This window comes from Aythya ferina (assembly GCF_964211825.1).
Source record: "Aythya ferina genome assembly, chromosome: 1".
Taxonomy (NCBI): domain Eukaryota; kingdom Metazoa; phylum Chordata; class Aves; order Anseriformes; family Anatidae; genus Aythya; species Aythya ferina.
In genome coordinates, this window is record NC_140296.1 from 61,114,251 (window position 1) to 61,139,104 (window position 24,854).

Here is a 24,854-nt window from a genome sequence, read left to right on the forward strand (position 1 = left end):
TATAATGGCATCCCGAGTAGCGCACAAATCCTTCTAACTACATTAACAGTTCCTTATTTTTAATACACAATGTAGAACCCAATGAATGTCACCTGAACATCATTTGAAATGAATATGCCAGGCCTTGTTCCAGTAGTGAATCTTCACCATCATACCAGCTCAGCCAAAGGGATTACAGCCAAGACAAAAATTATCACTATATTTCATTCATAGTTGTAGTCATAGAACTAACCAGATTTGTTAATGTGAGTTTTATTCAAGCATGTTCTCCCATCTATTCTGGTATGATGTGAAAAAAATGAAAGATGGGAAGATGAGGTGCTTAGTTTAAATGGTGAACACCATTTTGGCTAGCCAGAGGACAGAGAAAGAGTCTGAAGATGAGGTTCATGGCTGATTGGGTTTGTTCTGGCAGATAATCAGAAATGGTGGACTTCTGACTCACTTAACAATAAACTCAAGCTGCAGGAGCTTTACATTTAAATTGAAACACAGCAAATCCAATGGACATCAGCATCAGTGTTTGCCAAATAGATGTGAAATGGGATATTGTAAGTCACCACCCCTGAGGAAAAAAAAATGTTTTATTCTAAGAACTTGTTAATTCTGTTTAAATCCTTTTCATCTGTCAGATACAGCACCTAGGTGAACTGTGCAAATTGCAGAACATACATTTTCCTCTCTCCTTCTAGCTGTTCTTATTCCCCATTTAGTGATACCAAAATCTTACATTGGGACAATATATATATATATATATATATATAATTTATTTATTTATTTATTTATTTACAGGAAATGCATAATACTCAGATCAGAAAATTCGGGGTACCCTTTAGCTGTTAGGATGGGGTTGGTGGTGTATGTAATGCTTTCACACCTTCACATGACACTGGCTACTGGCAAGTACATCACAGCACAGGCAGACTGAGCCAGTGCCATGTCCTCAACAATACATCCTAATTGCTAGCCAGCCAACTTGATCAAGCTGTTGGCAGATCTGGGGCGTGTTTGTCAACACAGCTTCTGCTCAGAAGAAAAGGGAGATGGTATTCCATGATGTGAGAAAGGAAGAGTTAGTGACCACTCAGAGACAGGAGATGTAATCCACTGGCAGTGCAATACACCATGAAGGAGATCCGAGAGTGTACTGGGAGCTCAGCCTGGCTTTGCTGAGCTGTGGACCAGCATCTCACTCACCCTCGTATTCTTTTGTGACCAAAGAATGAGTCCCTGAGCATCTCTCATGGGTGACAGAGGTTCTAGTTAATGAACTTATAGGAAGGTTAGGCTGAGGATACTAACCAGTTTCTTCAATGTTTTTGGTTTCACTGCAGTGTGCCAAAACTGTTGTTGTTAGATTATCCTGTTCCCTAGTCAATTACATTAGTATTTTCAAACCTAATGCCAAAGGCTGTATCATGTTTGTTCTTGCCAGCTAAAAAGACTATAATGGGTCATTGTATTTATGGCTTTTCCATATCTTCAGAAATATACTAGTCTCTTTTTAGACGAGCAGATTTTTTTTCTTTCTTTTTGAGTGATATTTATTGAAAAATATAAAATATATTACTAAAGGAAAGCCAGAAATATTTCATGCCTAATATGAGATAGGAGGAAGGATAATTTAATTAATTTAATTTATTTCTACTGTTGGCTTCCAAAAACTTTTTTTTTTTTTTTTTTTTTTTTATAATTTTTAAAATATTCTAACATTCTTCATTTGTAATAAGCTAAGGCATAAGAAGAATAGCTGAACATTACATTAATAGTTAACATTTGCATGAATTCCTACTCAGAAAACAAAACTGGCCAAAGACTACCACAAAGAGAACAGAAAACTAAAAAGACTAATACCAAAAAGACATTGGTAGAAGAATTTGAAACATGAGAGATGAAAGAGACCAAAGAACGATCATCCAGCCTGTCTCACTGCAAGTGTAAGATTATCCTCTGTATAGTTTTGCCAGTGGTAGGTACATTTCAGTTTTTAAAGGCCTTTTTACGTCCCTTAGAAGAATTTTTCACAGCTTAACAAACAATAAGTTTTTGAAACAGCTGTTCTAAGGTTTTTATTCAAAGTGTCAGTCCATTAGTGTTAATTACAAAATACAGGGTAATCACAAGAAAAACATCTTCCTTGATGTCTATATCCATATAAATGGATATGTTAATGTTATGCCATTCCCTGACTCTCCTTCAGTCTGCCTATCACCTTACTCATTGATTAATAAAGCAGCAGTTTATATATTTATGCCTACACTTCAGTCCACCTAATATTTTCAACCTTTGTTTTGCTTTTTTTTTCAAAATACCCTTCTAATTGGTAACATCTTTCTTGCTATGTGATGGTCAGGATTGACTTAAACTTTCCAGGCAGACTCACAGAAGTGGCTCTGGAAAAAAGGATGTCTTTAAGTAGACACTCCAAAATAACATTCAGTATTATTCTAGCTCTTTGACAATGAAAAATTATGTTTAGTGTACAATACCATCCAGTCCTTTTTTTTTTTTTTTTTAATTATTTTTCCCTACTATTGCCAGATTTGTTTTTTCACCCACAGAGTCATATATTTCAGATGATTGTTAGGAAAAATGTAATCATTTATATTTTTCTAAGTCAAATCTCATGTTATTTTCACATTGTGTCTGTATTTTCAGTGTCTCTGTGTTTTTTTTTTCTTTTTTTTTTATTTTGTTGTTGTTGTTATTATTATTATTATTATTTTACTGTTTTAGCATATTTTGCAGTTCTATCCAAAATAGTGTTAGGTGAGGTGCTCTTACCATCCTCAAGATTTCTGCAGGACTACAGAACATCAGAAAGAAGGAAAATATTCACAACACAATGAACAATCTGACCATCTATCAAATTCTGCTGAATGGTTACATACTTGCACTCGTGCATAGGAACTTCTCAAATAATGTAAACATCCAGGGATGATGGTTTGTCCTGATGATTTTTAGAGAAGGGTTCTTGTACCTCCTCATGATCCTTCAAAGACAATTGGTGTTTTTCTCTCTCTTTTTTTTTTTTTTTTTTATTTTCCCCAGTTTTTTCTTGATCCTTCATAAAGATAAAAAGTGGGAACCCACCTCTTAATCTACCGAAAGTTGAACCATCTGTGTGACAAGGAACATGTAAATGTGATAGCATTCACCATGACAGATTTTGTGAAAAAAAATCACTCTTTGGTTGGGGAGCTATCAGCCAGCACATCATATATGCCAGATTCCAAACCAGGTTCCTAAAGACATCAATCATACAGAACTGTTTTCTGACAGAAGAACACAGTGACTTGGACAAATTCTACAATTGCCTCAAAAGTGTGATTGACAGAATACCAAAACACAACTTACACTTTGTGATGGCTGACATTAATGCCAAAGTAGACACGACAACCAAAGAATGGAAAGAACAGCAGGGAAGCTTGGGAGAAGAACTTATCAACCCAAATCCAAGAGTCTCTTTCATATGCTTTGTGTCTTACCTAATCCTCACATGTAAACGTACTATAAACATGAAATTTGTTAGACTAAGAAAATCTCAAAATAATGCAAACCTCTGCTATTTTCCTCTTTCCAACAGATTAGCCACATTTGCATCAGTTTGAGATCCAAACAAACTATGCAAGATGCAATGAAGTGTAGAGTATTCACTGCAAAAGAAGCAACCTTGATACCTCTGTGTCAACAAGCAACAGCAGAGAAGGCAATGAGTTATTTTTCTGGGCAACATGTTGATAGTCAAAACAGAGCTCAAGAAAGGAATAGCATCAAATACAGAGCACAGAAAGTGTTGAACAGGAGTATAGGTATATAGCACCAAAACATATCAACATAAGATTGCAAGAGTCAGTGGTCTACTACGACATTACAGGAAACTAGGTATTGAAAAGCATTGTCTGTTTTAAATTATTGGCCTTTGATGGAAAGACTTTATCATCAATTGAGATATTTATCTACTACCTGTCAGCTATGAGGGTTACCAAAATCATCTGTAAGCACTGAAAGAATTTTGAGTGTGTACTTTTGATACCAACACACAAACTTAAAGTTTCACTTCAAGTTTTACTTAATGTCATCAAGTGAAAAATAGCCCTAAGGATGTTTCCAAGTACCTCATGCAAAGAAAATAGAAAATGGAGGTTCCCACAGATAACCTCAAGAATCTGTAGCAGATAGCAGCAACAAGTCATAGCCATTTCCCTGAGCTGCTCCAACAGCTGTGCTACTAACATCAAAAGCAGCACATATAAAACTAGCTAGATTTGTCCAAATGTTAGTATTATCAATAAAGATATTCTTGCAGTTAGGGACTGAAGGAGACTTGAGGAGAGGAGAGGAGAGGAGAGGAGAGGAGAGGAGAGGAGAGGAGAGGAGAGGAGAGGAGAGGAGAGGAGAGGAGAGGAGAGGAGAGGAGAGGAGAGGAGAGGAGAGGAGAGGAGAGGAGAGGAGAGGAGAGGAGAGGAGAGGAGAGGAGAGGAGAGGAGAGGAGAGGAGAGGAGAGGAGAGGAGAGGAGAGGAGAGGAGAGGAGAGGAGAGGAGAGGAGAGGAGAGGAGAGGAGAGGAGAGGAGAGGAGAGGAGAGGAGAGGAGAGACACGCAGAACTCCCTGATGTTCCTCTGACACACAGCTCTCCCTGATGTTTCTCTGCTCACTCTTGCTTAGTTCAGCGATCGCATCCACAAAAGAACAATCTGTGCAAATAGCCAAAGAAACCCGCTCTTCCAAAACTATAACAGTGTTTTTTAGTTGTCATTCAGATCTATACCAGCTGAATGAAACACTTATGCCTTTCTGACGAATGGATGAGGTTTCACCCCAGGACCTGAAACAGCTGACTTAAGCATAAAGGTGTAAGGAAATAATTCTATGACATCCAGATATGGAGGTAATGCTTTGGCTTCACAACCACAGTCAAAAGGTTATCTGTCTTTTAACATATTGTACATCTTTCCTTTTCTTTTTCTATCACACATGCTTCAATACAATATTTCATTCTATTATATCAGCCTGCTCTGGAATGTAATGTAACAATTTATTGCCAGTATGACACATCTGAAACAAAGAAGTACATTAGCTCTCTCACGACCAAATACTTCTTACTAGTCCAACAAGTGGTGCAAGCTGCTGAAGTGGTGTGAACAAAGAAAAGTCTGTTACAGATACCAGCTGGCAGGTCACCAAGTACCCAAAGAATATCTCAACTTTCACTGACATGAAAAGCAATAAGACAGCTCTCTAAACATTGGTATTGGATCTATCTTCCTTGAACATTTCTACTATAAAGTTCCCTCCCTTTGCTATTATTTACAAAATAAGATCCATTAATATATAACAGTTCAGACAACATCTAAAACTCAAGCTGTAATGGTGTTCCTCATGTAGAATATAATTTGTATGAGTGTGAGTGTGTGCCTATGTGTATAGGCATGTGTAATTATTTGTGTATAGCTGTATCTATCTGTCTAAAGACTTTTGGAAACTTGGCCTGTTTTAATCAAATATGACAGAGATTAGAGAGCTACAAGCTGTATGAAAACAGATTGCCAAGCAGAAAATAATTCTGTTACTGTCTACTCTAGGAAAAAGCTCTTAAGTGAGCTCAACCATTGACAGACACCAAAGAATCTTCTCCACTGTGTGGATTTTCAGATTTTTAATAAGCCACAAACAACGATTCTCAAACTTCTCCCATATTTTGAGTGTTTGCAATGTCTCTCCTGTAAGCATTCTTTGACATTTATATGGAATGTGTGTAAACTGCATCAGTTAGTATAATTCATTTAAATAAATAAGGAAATACAAAGCCATGGAAATAAATGTTCCAGTTTTCAGGAAAGGATTTCTTTTTATTAAATGACTTTACTTATGAATTAAGCTGTTTAAAAGGGTAAGAAGAATATATGTTGCAACTGAAAAATTGTTACTTTCTAACAAAACTCATTTGGAAATTCATACCAAGAGGATTTTTCTAATTTCAGACACTGTTGAAAACTTTGTTAGAAAATGTTCCTTACGCATTTAAACCCCTTCTTTATATTCATTCCTTCATATAATTCATATAATTACTCATTGTCTAATATCAATAGGAAGGCCTCCCATAAAACTATTCCTCCTGCAAAAAATGTTTTGTGTTCAGGCATTAAGTTCCATTCTACCTAGTCTGAGCCACTCCACTGGAGTGCCAGCTCCAGGATTTTAGTTAAGAGAGACTAAACTCTTGAGGGAAGACTTTGAGCAACTTCCAGAGAAAGGCCCCTTGTTTCTGGATTGATTCATGAGGAAATTCAAGTCAATTGCAACTCAAATTTCGTAGTTAAATTCAGTTAGTCTTTGGCGTATGATGGATCTTCATAAATATTTACTTCTTAATAGTCTACAGTGCATTGCATATCAAGTGTTAAGTATCTTAGTTTCTGGTATGTTCCATGCCAATGTCCCCTGAATGCCTGGGAAGAGAGACTCCCTTCCACCAGAGCCAACCTCTTCCCTCAACAAAGAGCTGTGAGCACTGCTGAAAGGGTGACACCTTGCTTTAGGCTCTGTACATAACAAGATGGCTGCTGGCTGCAACTGGGCCTGGGTTCCTTGCATCACCAAGAGTCCTCCAAAGCTAGCACAGTTCCTGTACTCTCAGACAGCTCCAGACTCTGTCGTGTCATGTTTTGGAGCAGGAAAGCTGCTGTTATTCTTAAAATAAAAACATTCAATCAATCAATCAATCACTCAATCAATCTCTGATAGACTGCAACACAATCCTCATATTGCTAAATGCATATTCATCTGCTAATAACACAAAAATAAAACATTTATGTCTGAGGCACAGGAGTAGTTCCTGAGATGCGGACTGATGATTATGCAGAGTTGGTACAGCCAATGTGCCCAAAAGAGGAGTGTGTGAACATGTTTAGGCATGAGCTTTGTGGACATGAGCCACTCCATATCACTTCACTTGATGATCTGCTTCTTTACAGCTGCAAAATAGTGGGCAAGCACTAAGGCACAACACCAAACCCCGTGTAGGAAGTTGTGTTTGATTTCCTGTCTACAAAGTGTGTCTATGAAGAGTCATCTAAAGCTGTTGTGGATTATGCCTGGCAAATGACTTATCCTGAAAAAACAGGTTTGGATCTCTGGCTTCCGTATTTTTATAGCTTGCTGATTTTCGGGTCTGTCTCAGATGCTGGCTAACAGGACATTCAAAAGATGCAGCCATGTAAATCAATCTGTTGTTGAACTGACTTTTATCACATTTCTGTTATTATTCTTGTGTCTTATTTTTTCAATGTAAGAAACAGTACTGCATGCCTGAGAGTCAGATGTGACGTAGAATCTACCATAACATATGTGCATTTTATTTTATTTTTTTTTTCTCATCATTCAGCCACTGAAACATATATAGGAATCAGGTATGAAGATCTGAATACCTCAGTTCTGAGTGGAACACTGTAAATTCTAAATAGAAAATAGGAAGAAGAGCTTAGGCTCTATCGTAGAAGTGGCCATACAATGCATTAAAATATAGCTATTGGTCAGGTTTTTGTTGTTGTTGTTGTTGTTGTTTGCTTGTTTGTTTGTAAATCTTACATGCAGATATTGTAGAACAAATCTACCTGGAGAGACACATTAATGTTAGGAGGAAAGATTCTGAAAATAAATGACAAAATATACTGTGATTCTGTCTTACTGTAGAGAACAAGACTGCAACCATAGAAGAAATTATGATCAAGGGGTAAGCACATAGGTGTGCAGCCTAGTAGAAACCTAGGGAATGACTGTGGCTTGTACTTCCTATTTGGTCACTTGTTTATATTGGCATCAGGAGTAAGAACAGTAACTTGAACCAGCTTTTTGCCAAGTGCAGCTCTCTACTTTCTGTTCAAAAGTGCAGTGAGTCTGGATGGAGCCCTGGGAGATACATGAGAAGACAGCACAGTCTATTTATTTCTCATGAATTCTCATAAATTCTCATGAATTCTCCATCCTTTATGATGAACATTCAGACAGATTTCCCACATAGGAATGCAAGAGTGGGCAATGATTTTACAGCTGCATAATGGATCCAGCAGAGTTTGTTTTTATTACTCCTTCTCAGAATACTCAGTCTATCAGGCTTTATTTCAGTGAGTGGTCACACTGTGAGGGTTATGGCCAAAGGGCTTATCTTCTAGCAGGGGTCCCTTGGATGATTGGAACCCATAAGTAGCATGCCTCTGTAGCCATGCAACTTTGCAAGGGACCCTGTGCTTTGGTACCCTGCAGGCCCAGGTGAGATGCTGCCTGGCCAGGGCAAGAGCCTTAGGCTTGTGCTGCAAGCCACGTGCTGAAGGAATTTTATTCAGGAGCTGGCTGTGTGAAGCCTAACTCTCACTACTGATAAGCAAGTTTTGATAAGAGAACAGGTTTTCCTCATTTTCTGTGACCTCAATCTTGGTATGATGACTTTGGGCCAAAATCTGCTGTCCATGTTCATGCCAAACAGCAGCTTTCTCTCTAAGTAGCATATCTGCTCCTGAGGAAAGCATCTTTAAGCTGTGTCAGCAGGGACTTACCAGGGTATCTAATGGGTTCTGGTTTTCTAGGGACCCAAAACAGGGCATAATTTGAACTCCGTTGAAGCTGATCTCTAGATTACATGTGCAGGTTTCCTTTCTGCAGCAACCCAGAGGAGACTGGAACAAAGGGGCTTCACTCTGATGTGCTGTGTGAATATGGCCAAGACAACATGGTCACCCAGACTGAGGAACTGCAAAGTGTGCAGGAATCAGGATTGAGTACATACAGATGTCTCTTTAAAGTGGCACCCTTTCCTGCGTAAGTTTGCATGCAGTCTGTTTCAAGAAGCAGAGTATTGCACTACACGAAGAATAGTGGTAGGAATTAGCTTTACATCTTATTCATCTCAGTCCTGAAATCTTTTTCACAGTTGTTATTTACAGTCTAAGACTGTAAATTTGAACCAGCAATATAATTATGATATAAAGATAAATTATAGAACATTTCTAGAGCAAAAAGCATCTTTTTGAAGATGAAATTGCTAAAAGCAGTGATCTCAAATCCCATCTTTTCATAAGCTATTACAAAGGAGGGAACTCCAAGTTGCAGTGGCCTTACTCATGCAGAGACCAGGACATTTACATCAGTTTACAGGTTTTCCTTTATTGAATATGATGACAGAAGGGTCAGCTATCACTTGTCAATTTGTATCCCTCAGACTTGAATCACTATGTAGAGAACCCTCCCACTGCAAGCCCAGACATGAGCTAACTCAGAGCAATTTACATTTACAGGGAAATGTTATCTGCCATCAACTGTCTGGAAAGGCTGGAATTTCTCTTTCGGCATGCATTGCCAGTGCAGGCAGAAGACCTCTATCTTCTAGGACCAATCATCTTTATCCTCTGAGCTCTCAATTATGAATGCCAGATGCAGCCTTCCCAGTCGTGTCTACAGTAGCAGCTACACAACTTCCCCTAATTCTCTCATGCATCTGCTGCCGCTCCTGGTAATGTTTCATTTCAGGGCCAAGCCCTGGAATGTGTAAATCGACATCCATGCAGGTGATATTTAACCACCAAAATCCTCTAAGTTAACAAGGAAGGCAGAGAGGATAGGCAGAGCTCAAGTGATTCCTTGCAAGTGCAGTTTCCTTGTTTGCGTATATCAGTAAACTACAAGCACAAAAACAGAGGATACTCATAGAAACTTAGCCTATTCATTTATGAATTACAATTGACTTTATAAGTAATTTTGCTTAGAAAAGGCTTTTAAAAAGTCACTGAGGTTTTCAGCGTGCATATGCTATAATTGCGCATGTGCACATCAGATAGCTGGTGGTGTTGACATTTATCCACACAATTTGAACTTACAGGTTCAGTCCATTGCAATGGGAAGAGGAAAAGAGGGTAAGTCTCTGAAGACTTATTTTTTTATCTCTTACAACATGAGTGCTTAAATTTTAATCCTCTTGTATCAGCTCTTACAAACAGCGTTTCCATAACTGGAGGACAATTGCTGATATCTGCAATGCCAACAATTTTGAAATTCATGCACTAGGCAGCCTCATATCAGCAGCTGCTAAACTGACCTCTCATCCTGCCTTCAGGATTTCATGGACCTAAAAGTAATGACATATGACCTGTGGTAATGAAAAGTGGGATTTTTGGGGGGTTATTACATCTACATTTGGAAAACTGAATAAAGAAAAGAGGTTTGGGGAAATTTTCTGTTTATATTGAAGAATTCTACATTGCTTGGGATCAGTGTTATAGAAGATAGGCTTTCATAGTTACCCAGCATTAAAACTAAGCATATACCCTGATCAGTTCTTATTTATTAATTTACTTGTGAATACTACTCCCTTAAGTACTTGGTTTTGTCCTAAATCTACTCATACTGAAGTCAATAGCTAAATTCCTAATTATTTCAAGGAAAGAAAAATTAGGGCAATAATGAGGGCTTTGGCAACATGGTTTGGTAAATACATTAAGACTATAAGCTATTTGTTGGCAGTAACTATCTAAAAGAGACACAGGGGAAAAAAAAAAAAAAGGGGGGGGAGGTGGGAGGGTAGGGGGTCCATGTAAAAAGCCTGAAGACAATCTGTAAAACATAAATATTTTCTCTTTTGCTATTTGTCCAGTTCTTTCTGCACAAATGTAAAACGTAGTTTTGATTCAATGTAAAACAGTAAGTGATAGTGAAAAGAGTTGTGTCAGACTCTTAGTTGGTTTAAACCAGCAAAGCAATCTATATCAGCTGAGAGTCTGGACCCATGAGATTACTAAATGATTGTTAATTATTACAAGAAAATAGCTTCTTTCATGAAGTTTTCCCTATTCACCCCCCAAGAAAATTCACATAATGGTTAATTCCACTCCATCAATTTCAAAGAGTTTTTAGACTCTAGTATAGCAGCATAATAATGGAATGATATTTTAGTATTTTGTCAATTTATTTATTTACCGAAGTATGGGAAGAAAGCAAAATATACATGTATAGCTTCTTTGGACATGCTAAGAAAAACTTTTCTGAATGCTTAAAATTAAATTAATGAATAGTTTCAGATAATGCCTCTGTAATGGTATAACCAGAGGACATAGCTACAAAATGTCTATAAAACTAAATTCCTGAATGAAATAAACCAAAATATTTTAAATACATAATTGAGTGGTAAATAAATTAAAACCTATAGAGGTTTACTACATGGCAAACAAAAATCAGTAGGCCAAAATCACAGACATAATCAATAATAGCATTCCAACCTGTTGATAAAAGATTTGAGTCATATTTTAGTTTAATGTGTTTGTATAGATGCATAATAGTAATACACTTGATGTATTATAACCATGTATATGAATGTAGTATAGATACATTGGTGTGTTTTTCATTGCAAATTAGATTTAATTTGTATATTTCTGCCTTCACTTTCACTGAGTTGACTTTAATTATAGTGATGCTGAAGAAAAATACAGACTAAGTTTCTAAAGCTAATGTTGAAGACAACAAGCAAAAATGCACAGATCAGTCAAGAAAATGGCACCAGCATAGTTAAAAAGACTTAAGGAGAGTTTTTTAGTGGGCATGCCACTGAAGTTTATTCTAGGAGGTCATTAAATATGCCACAAATGTACACGTGTAAGTGCATAAAGAGTGGTTATGAGACCAAAGGGGAAAGGTATGTAGGAAGAGTAACAATTTGTTCTAAAGGGAGACTGCTCTATAGCACCATTTTGCTCTGTATTAGAACTTGCTTTGACCCAGGAGGAGGAATGTTCACCAGGGGAATGAAATTTGTTGATGATACATACCAGGAAGGGGCAATCAATAGAAAGAAGAAGGGCAAAAAAGTCAAGATGACTCTGACAGAATGTGCCCAAAGGAAGATAAGTGCCTTATGCAATTAAATATAGAGAAGTGTAAGATAATGAGATTAGGGACACAAAATTAGAGAAGGCGCTTATGCCCTATGTAATCATAAGGTACGAAATACTGACTAGAAGCAGGATCTGGAGATAGACTGAGATCAAAAAGCTTCAGGACTGTGGTTAACAGTAATATACAGTGTTAGCATTGATTTAGAGGGGTAAGAATAATATTGTAGATGGATTTATTCTAGTTCCTGCATAAGGGATTTATGAATGAAGGTGCATTTGCAATACTGTAAGGAGTTTTGTATGTCTTATAAAATCAGCAGAGGCACAGACAACTGGACAATAGCACCAGGCAGACAGCAAACTTAATTATTCATAAAGGTCAGAGAACAAAACAAAATTGCCTGCAGTCTTCGCAGAGAAAGAGAAAGAAAGAGGACCTTACTGAGGAATCTGAGCTCTGGAAAATCCTATTAAGGATGGAAATAATTATAGTAGGATTTGATCTCCTAAAAAATATACAAGAGTAAAAAAGGTAGCTGGAAACAATGAATATGAAGCTTAAAAAAAGCACGTGAGGTGTAGTTAACGAATAGAATATATTGCTAATGTTTCCATTGAAAACTATTTGTTATCCAACTGAGATTTGTTTCCTTTCTAACCTTAGGTAGGTAATATTTTTAGAAGTGCTAAATCCGAGATGGACTAGTTTGCACTTTAAAAAATTCCTTTCAACCACCATTAAATAAATAGGGAGACTATACACATCATCACTCATAATTCAGAAATGTTTTGATAGCATGAATGTGGGTTTCAAGAAGAATTTAAATACTGGAAATGAGACCTCAATTGTAGGCAGATGCCTGTCAGCTAGAAAACCTACAGAAATGGAAGATGGAGGTCTAATACCATCTTCTTTCATGACAGGATGCAAATTTACAAATCTCCATGTCCTAACCATGGGCTTATAAGCTCTTGTCATGAGGAAGAGGAACCTCTTCAACTTTCATGAAAATATTTCACTGTTCATGGGGCCCAGAATGATTCAATGTATCATTGCTGTTAGAGATAGCTAGCATTAATAGTGCTTCCAGCCTCTAAGGAATATTTAAGGAATTCATCAAATTCAGTTCTATTTAACATAGAAGAGAATAAGAGGTCTGATCAGAACTGGAATCATCCTTCTTCTCAGGTAACAGTCATTCTCCCTTTTAGGTATGACTTTTTTCTCTTCTAATCAACTTTGTATTCCTTTTTAATAAAGTCAAAACTTAAGCATGAGTGACGGTGACTGTCCTCATGTACCTGTTCTTAGAATCAGTCTTCTTTGTGAGGAGATTCAAATTCACCAAATTAACTTCTAATTTCCTAGATGAGTTTTAAAGTCATCCAAAAATTATGTAAAAAAATATTACAATGGCTCTTCCAGACAGGTTCAAAAATTAAGATATGAACCTGCAAGAAAATGACCTAAGAGCCTTTATGAGCAGGGGTGAAAGGAGTTGCTTGTTTATCTCCTTAAGTAATGTTTGGCAAAATGGGAGACACCTTACCTGCGATGTTTCCATACTGACTCTATGTCAACCTTAGGTTGCTTATTTGTGTCTCTTCTGAGCTATCAAATGGTCCACAGCAGATGCTTATATAACCCAGCTCAGCAGAGTAGATCTGAGAGGCCTTATAGATCTAAGGACTCCTGAACTCTCTTTATAGTTTTAGCTCTGAGCCCATTTGAGGATGTTTGTATATATGAGTGGATCCATGTATGCACATGAATGTATTTCTGAAAGGTCAGAGCATGTGTGCATTCTGTCTCACCTTTAATCTAGTGCTTGCCCTAATTCTTCTCTTCATGACTCTTTGATTTAAAAGTCTAAGGACTACTGTAGTGGCATTTCTTCATTGCGTTTTGATAGCCTTTCAGCTTACAGACTGTACATGTGTGAACAGCTGCTCCATTTTCACAGACTAAGAAGGACCATATGCTTGATATCAACTCTTTCAACACATCCATAATATAACAGGTGGCAAACATATTTTTGTTGCTAATGAATTACCACTTAGGTTTTAAACTGCCTGAGCTCTATGTCCTTTTACAGCAAGAATACTTCGTAAGTCCTTTTGGTTTTCCTGATTTTATAAATATAGTGGTTTCTGCTGGTGCCTCTATCATTATATTTGTTTCTTATATGCCAGGTTATGACTGTTTTTCACAGATTTGTCACTTATATTTGACATGGCTTTGTTTATTATACTATCATAATACACTTATGCTATTATGATGCAATAGTATGTACTGTGCACAAATTGACAAATAGATTAGCTTCTTAATCACTTCAGTCTTTTAATTATGAAATGCTGATAACGACAAGGGATAATGTTTTAATGTTTAAGGACTATATTTTCAGGACCATGTAGGTATGTCCTCCCACCAAAATCTATAGGAACAAAGCCCCTTCCGTAGCTTTGTCAGCTTAAATCCCACTGACTTTCTCTTTTATGGTCAATTTTTTTTTTAAAATGAAATTCAAGGTACAGCACTCTAGCATTTTTTTTCCAGAAAACTACTTTTCTGAGCTACCCAGGGCTTGCAAATCTCTTTAAAGCATAGATTATAGGGTTTACAAGAAGTGAATGAAGAAACCAGTCAGCATTATTGGCAGAAGGTATCCAAGCAGGTTGATTTTATGTTCCCCAAAGCTGTTTCTTTAGTAGATATTGTTGAATAGCATTTGCACCCTTCAACTCAAATAATTAACATTTACATTAAAGAAGTGGGGAAAAAATGCTATTTATCAAATTTTAGGTAGAAATACTTTACTTTCACTGTTGTTTATGAACTTCCATTTCGTTATTCCTTTTTTTTCCCATGTATTTGATGATACAAATAAATAAATAAATAAATAAATAAATAAATAAATAAAAAGTTTAAATTGATGCCAGAATTTTGTGAAGACTGTTAAAAGTATGTGGTATCCATCCATGCATATGAGGAAGAAAGCTTTGCCTCTGTTCATCAAAAAGTTTATAACACTGGGATGTGTTAGACTTTATAGTCATCCATGAAAGTAACTGCTGAAACAAGTCTTAACAAACATTAACTCTCCATTAACACTTTATATCCAAATTCTACAGTTTGGATTCCAGTCTTCACAAACACACATAAGCAATAGCAGGTGGATGAGTGGCTCTTGTACATGGAAACACCTCTGTATATAAAGAGGAAGATACATTGTTGCTGAATCCCTTGAACAAGCATAAAGTATGCAACCCCAAGAAAGGAAGCTTGGACACATGAAGGTTTTAAGGAATGAACTTGGATATGTGAAGGTGAGTGCATGCTCCTCAGAGGTTTACCTCCTGAAGACAGGTATTTGGGTTCCCATCTGATGATGTCTGCCCCCTCCTCTCAGGGGCTGAGATGCTTCAGTCAGGGCAATAACTTCCTATTTGGCAATCAGGGATATAAAAACTAACTGCTTATTAGATCTGGATCTTTGCCCTTTTGGTAGCCCACCAACCACCAGTTTTCTTGTCATGCAAACTTGTGGGCCCTGTTTCAGCTAAAGGACATGAGAAGGTGAGGATTCATGTTGCTTTACAGTTTTTGTTACTACCGACCTGAAAGCTTGGAGTATAGGGTGGCAGTTTGGGGTCAACAGGTAACAGCAGCTGATGAGAGCAAAAATGCTTAAATACCAACAAAAATAAAGTGTAGCTAATCAAAGCCATTGGCTTTTTCTATATGTTTGTATTACTTATTGTGATGTAGTGGAGATCACAAAACAGGTGATAGCATTTTGAAATTTTCTTCCTTATACTCAGGCAATACTTGAGGTCTACATCATCTGCTTTTCTTCAGCAATTCTGCAGCCACTTTAAATTCCTATAGGATGACACAATTATACTTCAAAATATCATTTAAGATCTATGTAATAGCAGAAATAGGTTCTCAAAAAGTTTTCAAATACACTATTTCAACTTTGGGCTGCCATTTAGATGAAGTAAACATTTATTTGAATAGGTCAAATAACAGAGAGGCCCAAAAATTTGAACCTCATGCCTTGAAGTTAGGTTTGTTAATCCACTCACAAGCAGTAAACTAAAAACAAGAGTTTCCAGTGTTTTTGAGCACGGTTTGTTCAATTGTGGAACAAACATTTTTAAACTAGTACTCTCACTACCCTACAAAAGGTTTTTACAACACAAAAACACCAAGAGCTTCCTTTCAGGATCAAGGTCTTATCATGCTGAGCACAGTAAAAGCATTTCTGAAAATATGATGCTCCTAAGACTGTAATGTCTAAAAATGCAAGTGACACAAAGACAGGAATGAAATTCATTTAGCATGGTTTTTGTGTGTCCTCGCATTTACAAAACTATATAGACAGGAACAGCAATCATTATATGACTTTTGCTCTCATCACAAAATGATATTGTGGTACCAATAGGTCCTGAGGAAAGACTGAAAATGTGTGAGAGATGGTTTCTATGTATACAGGAGGCAGTAAGATTTGTATAAATGAGCTGACAGACAGGAGACTGGAGAAAGCATGTTAAAACCAAATAAAGACAATGAGAATAGAGACAATGAGAATAGAGTCTCACACACACACATATATACATGTTTTTTAAATATACACACTTAGGCACACACTTGGAAATGTATTATAGACTATTACATAAGTTTCTAATAAAGTGCAGAAGCTGAAAAAAAAAACACAGTTGTTTTCTCTATCAGTGTGGATACAGAACATTTGTGAGGCAGATATTTATTGCATCTTAATCTTGATCCAAAACCCCACAAAGCCAACAGACTTCATTACACTACATTTAGTGAGCTTTGTTTCAGCTTCTCACTTTCTGCTAGACACTATATGGTAATAACTGCATTTAATACAGTCACAATGAGCAGGTATTATTGCTGCTCAGTTTATTGGATCACTCATATTTACCTTCACAAGGCACTTATCTTGGTAGGGTATATATCAGAAATGGGCAGCTGTTTCTCCAGAGTTTTGTCAGAATATACCTCAACTTTATTTCTTGTGAACTACATGAGCAGTTGTGGAGATCCAGCTGTGGAGTTGTGTTCATTCTGCTGAAACCATGGATACTGTCTCTACCATCAGTAGTTAAGATTCAGCATAAAACCTGTTATCTTTAATTTGAGTTCCACTGACTATCATTTGCTAGTTTAAGTCAAGCTATTGATTGACATGTGGATACGGAAAAAAACATATTTGGAGATGGAGCAACGATAGTGAAATACCCATGACAGAAGAAACATTATTCTTAACAAGACAGCACTTACAGAACAATGTCAAAGAAGACAGAGGCAGAAAACTAAACATTCTAAAACTGCTTCAGTGTTGAAAAAGAGATCAAACTTTGCATGAACCATGAAACTTTAAAATAAAGTAAATCTTTAGTGTTCAGCAATATCATTTTTAAAGAGATGTTCCAAATAGTTTGGGATGAATTCAAATATTTCCTGAAATGGAGACAAGTGCAATTGGTTTCAGAGAAGCTTGGCAGTGTAGGAGGATGTCTCTAGTGTAAAGGCACATCGCTGGTGAGTGTGAGACTTGGTGGAAAATACATTCTAAGCAAGGAATACCAGATACAATATATTTTACAGAATAAAGTAATTTAAATAAAATCCTTTCATGGGAGGGGTAGCATAGTAAGACCATCATCCTCATTCTTTTCCATACTTAGCACTTTAAATGAGATGTATCTTTGTTATGTATAATTTGGGATATAATCAGGAAGTCGCAGTGAAGATTTAAACTCACAATGATTCTCTCAGGGTTTTATTCTCAAATGAGATTGAACACTCTGCTTGTCTGTACTTGGCTGTGGATATGCTTGACTTCAGCAAGTTAAAGAAAAAAGTGGGAGGGGATAGTAAAGTTGATTAAAAATTAAAACTCCAGAGCATTGTGCGAGAGATGCTGGAGTTACTGTTAACAGTACTGCCTGAAATAGCTGTTGACCAAATCATGCTGCCTCAGGGAGGGGACAGAGTTGCACCTTATCTTTTCTGCACAAGGACCTCTAATGTATAGGTTATTAATCCCAACATTGACATATCGTTTCATGTCTATCCCCCTTGCATTCAGGCAAGAGATTTAGGAAATAACTATTGGGAAAGAATACTTATTGAAAAGTGTTTTCACTCACTTTGCCAAAAATTTACCTCAAGTTGATTGGCACCATCAACAACACATCTGTCATTGTCTTCCACACCTCACTTGCTGGAAGACTTTAGCTTCTGGAGATTTTTTCTATATGTGTAGACCATGGGACAAACTGGGGTGATTCTTTAGTAAAGGTCTATTAGGTTATCTATCATTATGTCCCTTCTCTGTTCACCTCTTTTCAATTTTTTTCATGGTATTGCAGTAGTAAATAATGACCATAAAGCAGTAACTTGTAATACCATCCTCCCAAGATACTGCATCAAGAAGTTGTATATAACTCATTGAATCACAAGCATTTCTACTCCCATTCTGCTTCAATTAATGAATTTATTAACAAAGACATATAGAGGAGTACAAGAATCTTATCTGACTTTGATTTTTTGCCCATTTAGTACAAAAATTAAAAAGTGATCAATAGTTACTCTCTGAAAAGTGTCTGTATTATAGATTGATAATACAATTACTCTCATTCATAAAATGATTTAGGCAGATAACTAATAGATTGAACAGTTCTGCTACAGGCTGAACCTCAAAATTGACATTTAACTTAATTTTTCCGTCAATATAATCTACTACCAGTTTCTACCTAACACTGTAAAAGTCTATGATTAGTAGCAGGAAGCAATGCAGACACTAACAGATTAAAATGAAATGTTAAGTCTGATCCTTAGTATTTTTTTAATATATTTGCATGCTAAATCTCATTCTATCTGGAAATATGAAGAAGGGTCACATCATTTTGATGTAACAAATTATTCATCAAATGTACAAAGCAAAGGAATTAGAGAAAGGCTATTGCTTTGTATCAGTCTGTCATGATGTTCCCTTTGCCAGGAGAGAGGAGAGGGAGCAGGGTCATGCACTTTGTATCCAAGAATGGGCAGTTAATAGTTGTGGCAGCTCAACCAAAAGCAGAACCAGACAGAGTTGCCTTCCTCTGCTCTGCTCTCAGAAAGCAAGCTCTGCTGTCTGCCTGAATCACTGCTGACAGAGGTCAGGTGCTGGCCATTGCATAACCCTGCCACCCAGAAACTGGGGAAAGAAATAAAAAAAAAAAAGCTTCAAACTAGGGAATGGCACCTCTAGTTCTCCCTAACCCTCAAGATCAGCACTTTCCTTGGGGTGGCATGAGAATGTTGGGTCAGGCAAAATCTGGGGCTCAGGCCTGGCACAAACACAAGGAGTAAGAACAGTCTCAGGTTCCTAAATGCAGATCCTTTCAAGCAAAGGGTAAAAGTTGTAAAGTTGTTTTTTTTTTTTTTTTTGAGACATCTTGAGTGCAAGTTCAAAAGACACAACAGAAGCATAACATAATTTTGCTAATTATTATCTTTCTGCAGTGGGAAAATAAATAAATAAATGGATCAATCTGATGTTAAAACTTGTACCAGTTGTACATGTACCACGTACTTTAAAATGTCTAACTACCTAAATGGACAGAACAGCTGTGCCATAACAAGGTAACTGTACCAGCAAACCTTGAAATCATGGGCTTTATGAAGTCTGATGCACTGGCAATGCCTCTTCAGTGTTTCTAAAAGAAATGTAATACTTTTTATGTTGAAGCAGAAAAGACCATAAGTAATGGAGTGACTTTTGTTCTAGACATAAATATAGCAGTATTTTCAATGGAATACACTCTTTTCACAGACAGATTTAGTTCAAGCATCTCCAATGAACCTAACAATATTTGAAGGCAATAATGAAGTTGAAGTTCAAGAAATCAGCACTTAAGTGACAGAATTTATGGACTAATCACCAAAAAAAAGAGATGTGTTTCTGAGATAAAAAGAATTCAATGCCAAGTGGAAATTGAGGACAGGGATCAAATTATACAGAGCTGGCATAGATTAGAGGTGATTGATAAATGAAAGCATTTAGTACATGGTGGCTGATCAATGATCTATCTGAACAGAACTGGTCTTCATAGACTCTGATAGTTGTATACATCACATCATACTCTTATTGTTCAAAGTCAAAAGGTAAAGGTTTAATTTGCTTGAAGATAAAGTCCTTTTCCTGTATTTGTTACATGGGCTTGGTGAGTAATCACAGTAGGTAAGATTATCAATGGACTCAATGTTGTCCTAGTTTTTGCTTTTTTTTGTGAATTTTCATAAAACTGAGCTGTACTGACAAAAATCTGTAGCAAAAGTGAATTTCAAAATTAAAGTTCTCTCCACTGAAAACTACTTTTTAGCTGAAGCATATTAGTGCTGAAAAAATGTCTCACACAAATGTGTTCCATAAAATGGTGTACTGCCTTCATGACTTGCCTGATCAATCACAATAACTAAAGTAAATCACATCGTGTACACTCATAAACATGGTTAATGGAGTTTAAAAAGCTCACACCAAAATAATCAGATACTTTGAATAATGAATAAATTAGACAAAATCATGGACTGATCTTGCACAATCAGACAGGGAGAGGCTAAACTCAATGGATGCATTATTCATTGTGAATTATTTGCTCTACCTATCTGTGGGGAAGCTTGCAAACACTACTGCCGCATCTCTGATCATCTAACAGTCTGAAGGAGATCTGATTGCCCTTATCATTACATAGCATCTTTCTGTTTAGATAAGGATTCTACTTATTTATTTAAATAAAATGTGTTGTCCATCAAGTGCTCAAACATGCAATGGACAAACCAGAATGGCTGTTGTAAAGGCAAATCATGTCTCTTCAATCTACCAGCATTCTTTGTAGAAGCCATGAAGTGATGAAGAACTGCAAATTAAGTGTTTTTGGTCTGCCAGTGAAATTTAAAGCAATATTTTATTAAAGGTGGTAAAGTGAACAATCACATGATTGGTAAATTTAATTAATGGGCTCTAACCTTGAAAAAAAGCCAAAAAATAAAAATCAACAGTAGTTTCAAAATATAAATGAGTTAAGGTTGTGCAAACTATAATACTGATCTAGAAAGGAATACAGAGTAAAGTGATGCCATTTGTATGTGAAACAATAATTTTATTTGAATCCATTGTGGATTGATAGGGAAGGTGAGCAAAGATATGAATATAGAATTGTATAACAGATAAGAAAAGAGTTCTTCCACCATATATAAAATTTCATTTTACTATATTGAATGTTATCATAAGAAGAGCTTTTACATATATTGGAAGTACTGTTTTAATTTTTATACATACTGTAAAATTATAAATGAACCTCAAATGAACAGAATTTCTGGAGTGCCTCTGAGTGGCAACTGGACTGACATTTACTTAGAATACCATAGAAAGGGAAACACCTGTGACAATAAAATGTCCCAGCAACTAAGGGACCTATGCACTTTTTTTTTTTTTTCTAAAAAGAATAAACGTTGCAAAGTTTTATAAAGCCAAACTGCCTAGTAGATCAAGACAGGATAGGAAATCTAATTTCTATGAATAATACTAATCTCACTCATTTTTGTAGCCTACCTTTAATACGTCCTGTAAGCGTCCATTCAGGTAATAGAACAACTACTAATTTCAGGAGTATGAGCAAGGCACTCGGGTATGCAATTCCTAACCTGTAAAATCATGCATTTATGTAACTGTTATCGCTGCAGAGTGTATGTATAATTTTATCAACTTAATGATGTTAAGATATTAGAGTACTCTATTTTAGGTACTGTGACCTCCTTTTAAATGTCTATTAGTGGAAGGAACATGACAAATGTAAAACAGAGTTTGTCTGCATAGGAACAGCAGCTTCTATATTGCAAAATTGTCATCTTAGCTTGTTTTAAAGGAAAGAATGGACAGCCCTGGCAGGCCTCAGGAGTGAACAGTACACTTTGTTCTTTTCTTCCCTCTCAGCCAATGGCTTACAAGATATATAAATGACAAATTACAAATGTGTCCTCCCTTCAAGAACTAACAGTCTTGATTTAACATCACATTAGCTGTGCATAGATGTTATTAACTCAATATATTTCATTAATAAATAGGGAGATGCTGAATGAGGAGATGGGTGTGAGGAACTATGAAAATGTGGGGTTGTTTTGTTTGTCTGTTTGTTTGTTTGTACAAAACCATTTCACTTCCAGGCAGCTCCAAACAAATACCTCAGCATAAATTTTAGAACAATCATGTTGGGTGGTCTCTCTTCAAACATGTTATAAATGATCTCTCCTAATCATGTCACATGCAAAAGGATGTTATGCTTCCTCTGTCCTGTCACTAGAAAATCAAGCCATTTTAATATTAGCCAGAATAGTCTGATTCTTTCAGGTAATTTCTTCCATGACAATGTTTATTCAGAAAACAAAAGACAAGTTAATCAATTTTAAATTAAGTTACAATTTCCATTTAAATTCTAATAACTGTTTCTTTAAATTAAATGCAAATGAGATCATTATAACTAGAACTGATAATATACACAAGAAACTTTTTTTGGTCTTTTTTCTCTTATGTATTCCTTAAGGTTCCAAAAATAGAAGGGAAAAATACCCAGCACATTGAAGGGCTGCTTTTTTTTTTTTTTTTTTTTTTTTTTTTTTTTTTTTTTTTTTTAAATCAGAATATTTCTGTTGCTCTGTGAGTGCAAAATTCAGTCCTGCAGCTCCTTCGTCTGTAGAGATCTGCCAATGACATGAACTAAAAACTGGTAAAGCACTAGTACTGCAGTGGTATCAAAATATGATGTAAAATGCTTCAGTTACTTCAATACTTTAAAACATCAATGTTAATGTCTTAATAAACATTCTAAAATATAGAGGATAGGTTAATAAGTTATGGCTTAAAAATAGTTCATATTATTAGGGTGAATGAGGCAAACATTCATATGACATCTTTCTCATACTGTCTAGCAAATGGATTATTCTGGAATTCTTCATGATAATTTTCAGAAAATAAGAATCATAGGAAAATACAGTGAGGTTTGAAGAGAAGTCCTCTAGTACACCCTCCTGCTTGAAGAAGAGTCAGCAGTGGGATCAGGCCAGGTTGCTCGGGATTTTGGACCTTGAAAACCCCCAAGAATAAAGACTGCACAACTTTTCTGGGCAGCCTGTTCAAGTATTCAAATGTCCTTGTTGTTAAAATTACTAAATGACATTATTACTACTATCAAATAAGTGTTTAAAAAGGTTTTCATAAGAGTGTGAATTAAAGAGACAGGTCTCAGCCCTGCAGTTTTTACTCCTGAGACTGTCATGTCTTGTGTGTGCAATTGGGATGGTCAGGATTTGTGCAGGGTGGGGAATGTGTTGTCTCATCTCTGTGATCAGCCTCACAGTGCTGTGTTCCTGCACTGTTCATGTTAAGTACTAACTGCTCTGTTGTCTCAGTTGTGGGAGTGTAAGACCTTTATTTTCAAACCCGGTTTCTTTTCCTTTTTTTTTTTTTTTTTTTCAATTGTATTGGCCAGCCCAGCCAATTGAAGAGCAGCCTGCTTATTGGGATTTCTTCATGTGATTCTGACAGGAACATTTTGTCAAAAATAGACCACAACTGTGACTGTCTAATCCCAAAAAGACTTTATTTAATTTTAAATGTGTCAGTGCAAAACATGACCAAACACAACAAGCAACTATAATTTACTGTGTAACACGGATGCTGAATTATTGTTATGCTTCAAGAAAATCTTTGTTATTCCTTTCTAAAAGAAAAAAATAATATATGAAAAGTATGAAAGTGATATTAAGCAGATGTTAGACTGGAGTTGTCAATCTTGTCTAAGCACGCAGGTGCTAATGTGTTATAATTATCCCTTCTGGCAGTTGATATTTAGGATTTTGGATCCCACCTAGTCAATCACAGCTGTAATTGTTAAGCTACTTACATAGCTAATATGCTGGGTAATAACCAGATCAAGATTTAATATTTGACGTTTACCATCAATTATCTTTTCTTCTGACATGCATCTCCCCCACTCAGGTTTTTGCAGATCAGAATAATCTTCTGAGTTCAGTAAAATAAATAAGAATCTGGTTACAGAATAAGACTCAAATAAAAAAATATTCCTGTCATATGTCTCACTGCCTCTTATTTCTTAAAAAAGATACCTTGTTACAAGCATTGCAGGTATAATCGTTTAATTTAGAGCAATTCCCTCTCTTTTTGCTTTTTTTTCTGGATTTATTTACAGAAAATTTCACACCTGTTATTGCAAAAATGTGGTGGAAGTATGTTAAGCTATGCCAGGCATATTTTCAAATGGCAATGTTTGTTATGAAACAAAGCAGTGGAGTTTGTTTTGTAGTTGGAAACTGTAGGCATATGTTCATAAGTCGTTTTATACCAAAATATTTTCCTGCTAAAAGCACCATGAAAATTAATTCCAGACTTAAAATACTTTAAAATGAAATTTAATTTGCCAGTTTTGCATTTTATTCAACTACTAACTAAAATCTGTGTTATGTAATTCCCTCCAATAAGGATACGTGGAAGAATTTTTTTCCCATGTGTTCTGAGGTTTCATCCTGTGTAATTATGCTGAAGTTCACAGAACTTCAACACTTAATTCCAAAACAGCATACAGTACTGGCAGTGTTGTCAAAAGTTAAATATATCTATACTGTCCAGAGGGCCTGTAAAGAACTTTTAGTGGACCAATTTTTCTGTTGCTGTAATTGCATGAATATGCTTTAATTATGTGTCAGAAAGAACTCTCTATTATTTCTCTCCAGCAATAAGACAAGATTTCCCCTTAACAGAGGGCAGCTGAGGCTATTTCTACAAATTATAACATGTTTAGAGAAGCTTTGACCAAAAAAAAAAAAAAAAAGCCCATTTGTCTTTGGTGCTGATTCTTAAGAATCTGCCCTCATTTAGATGC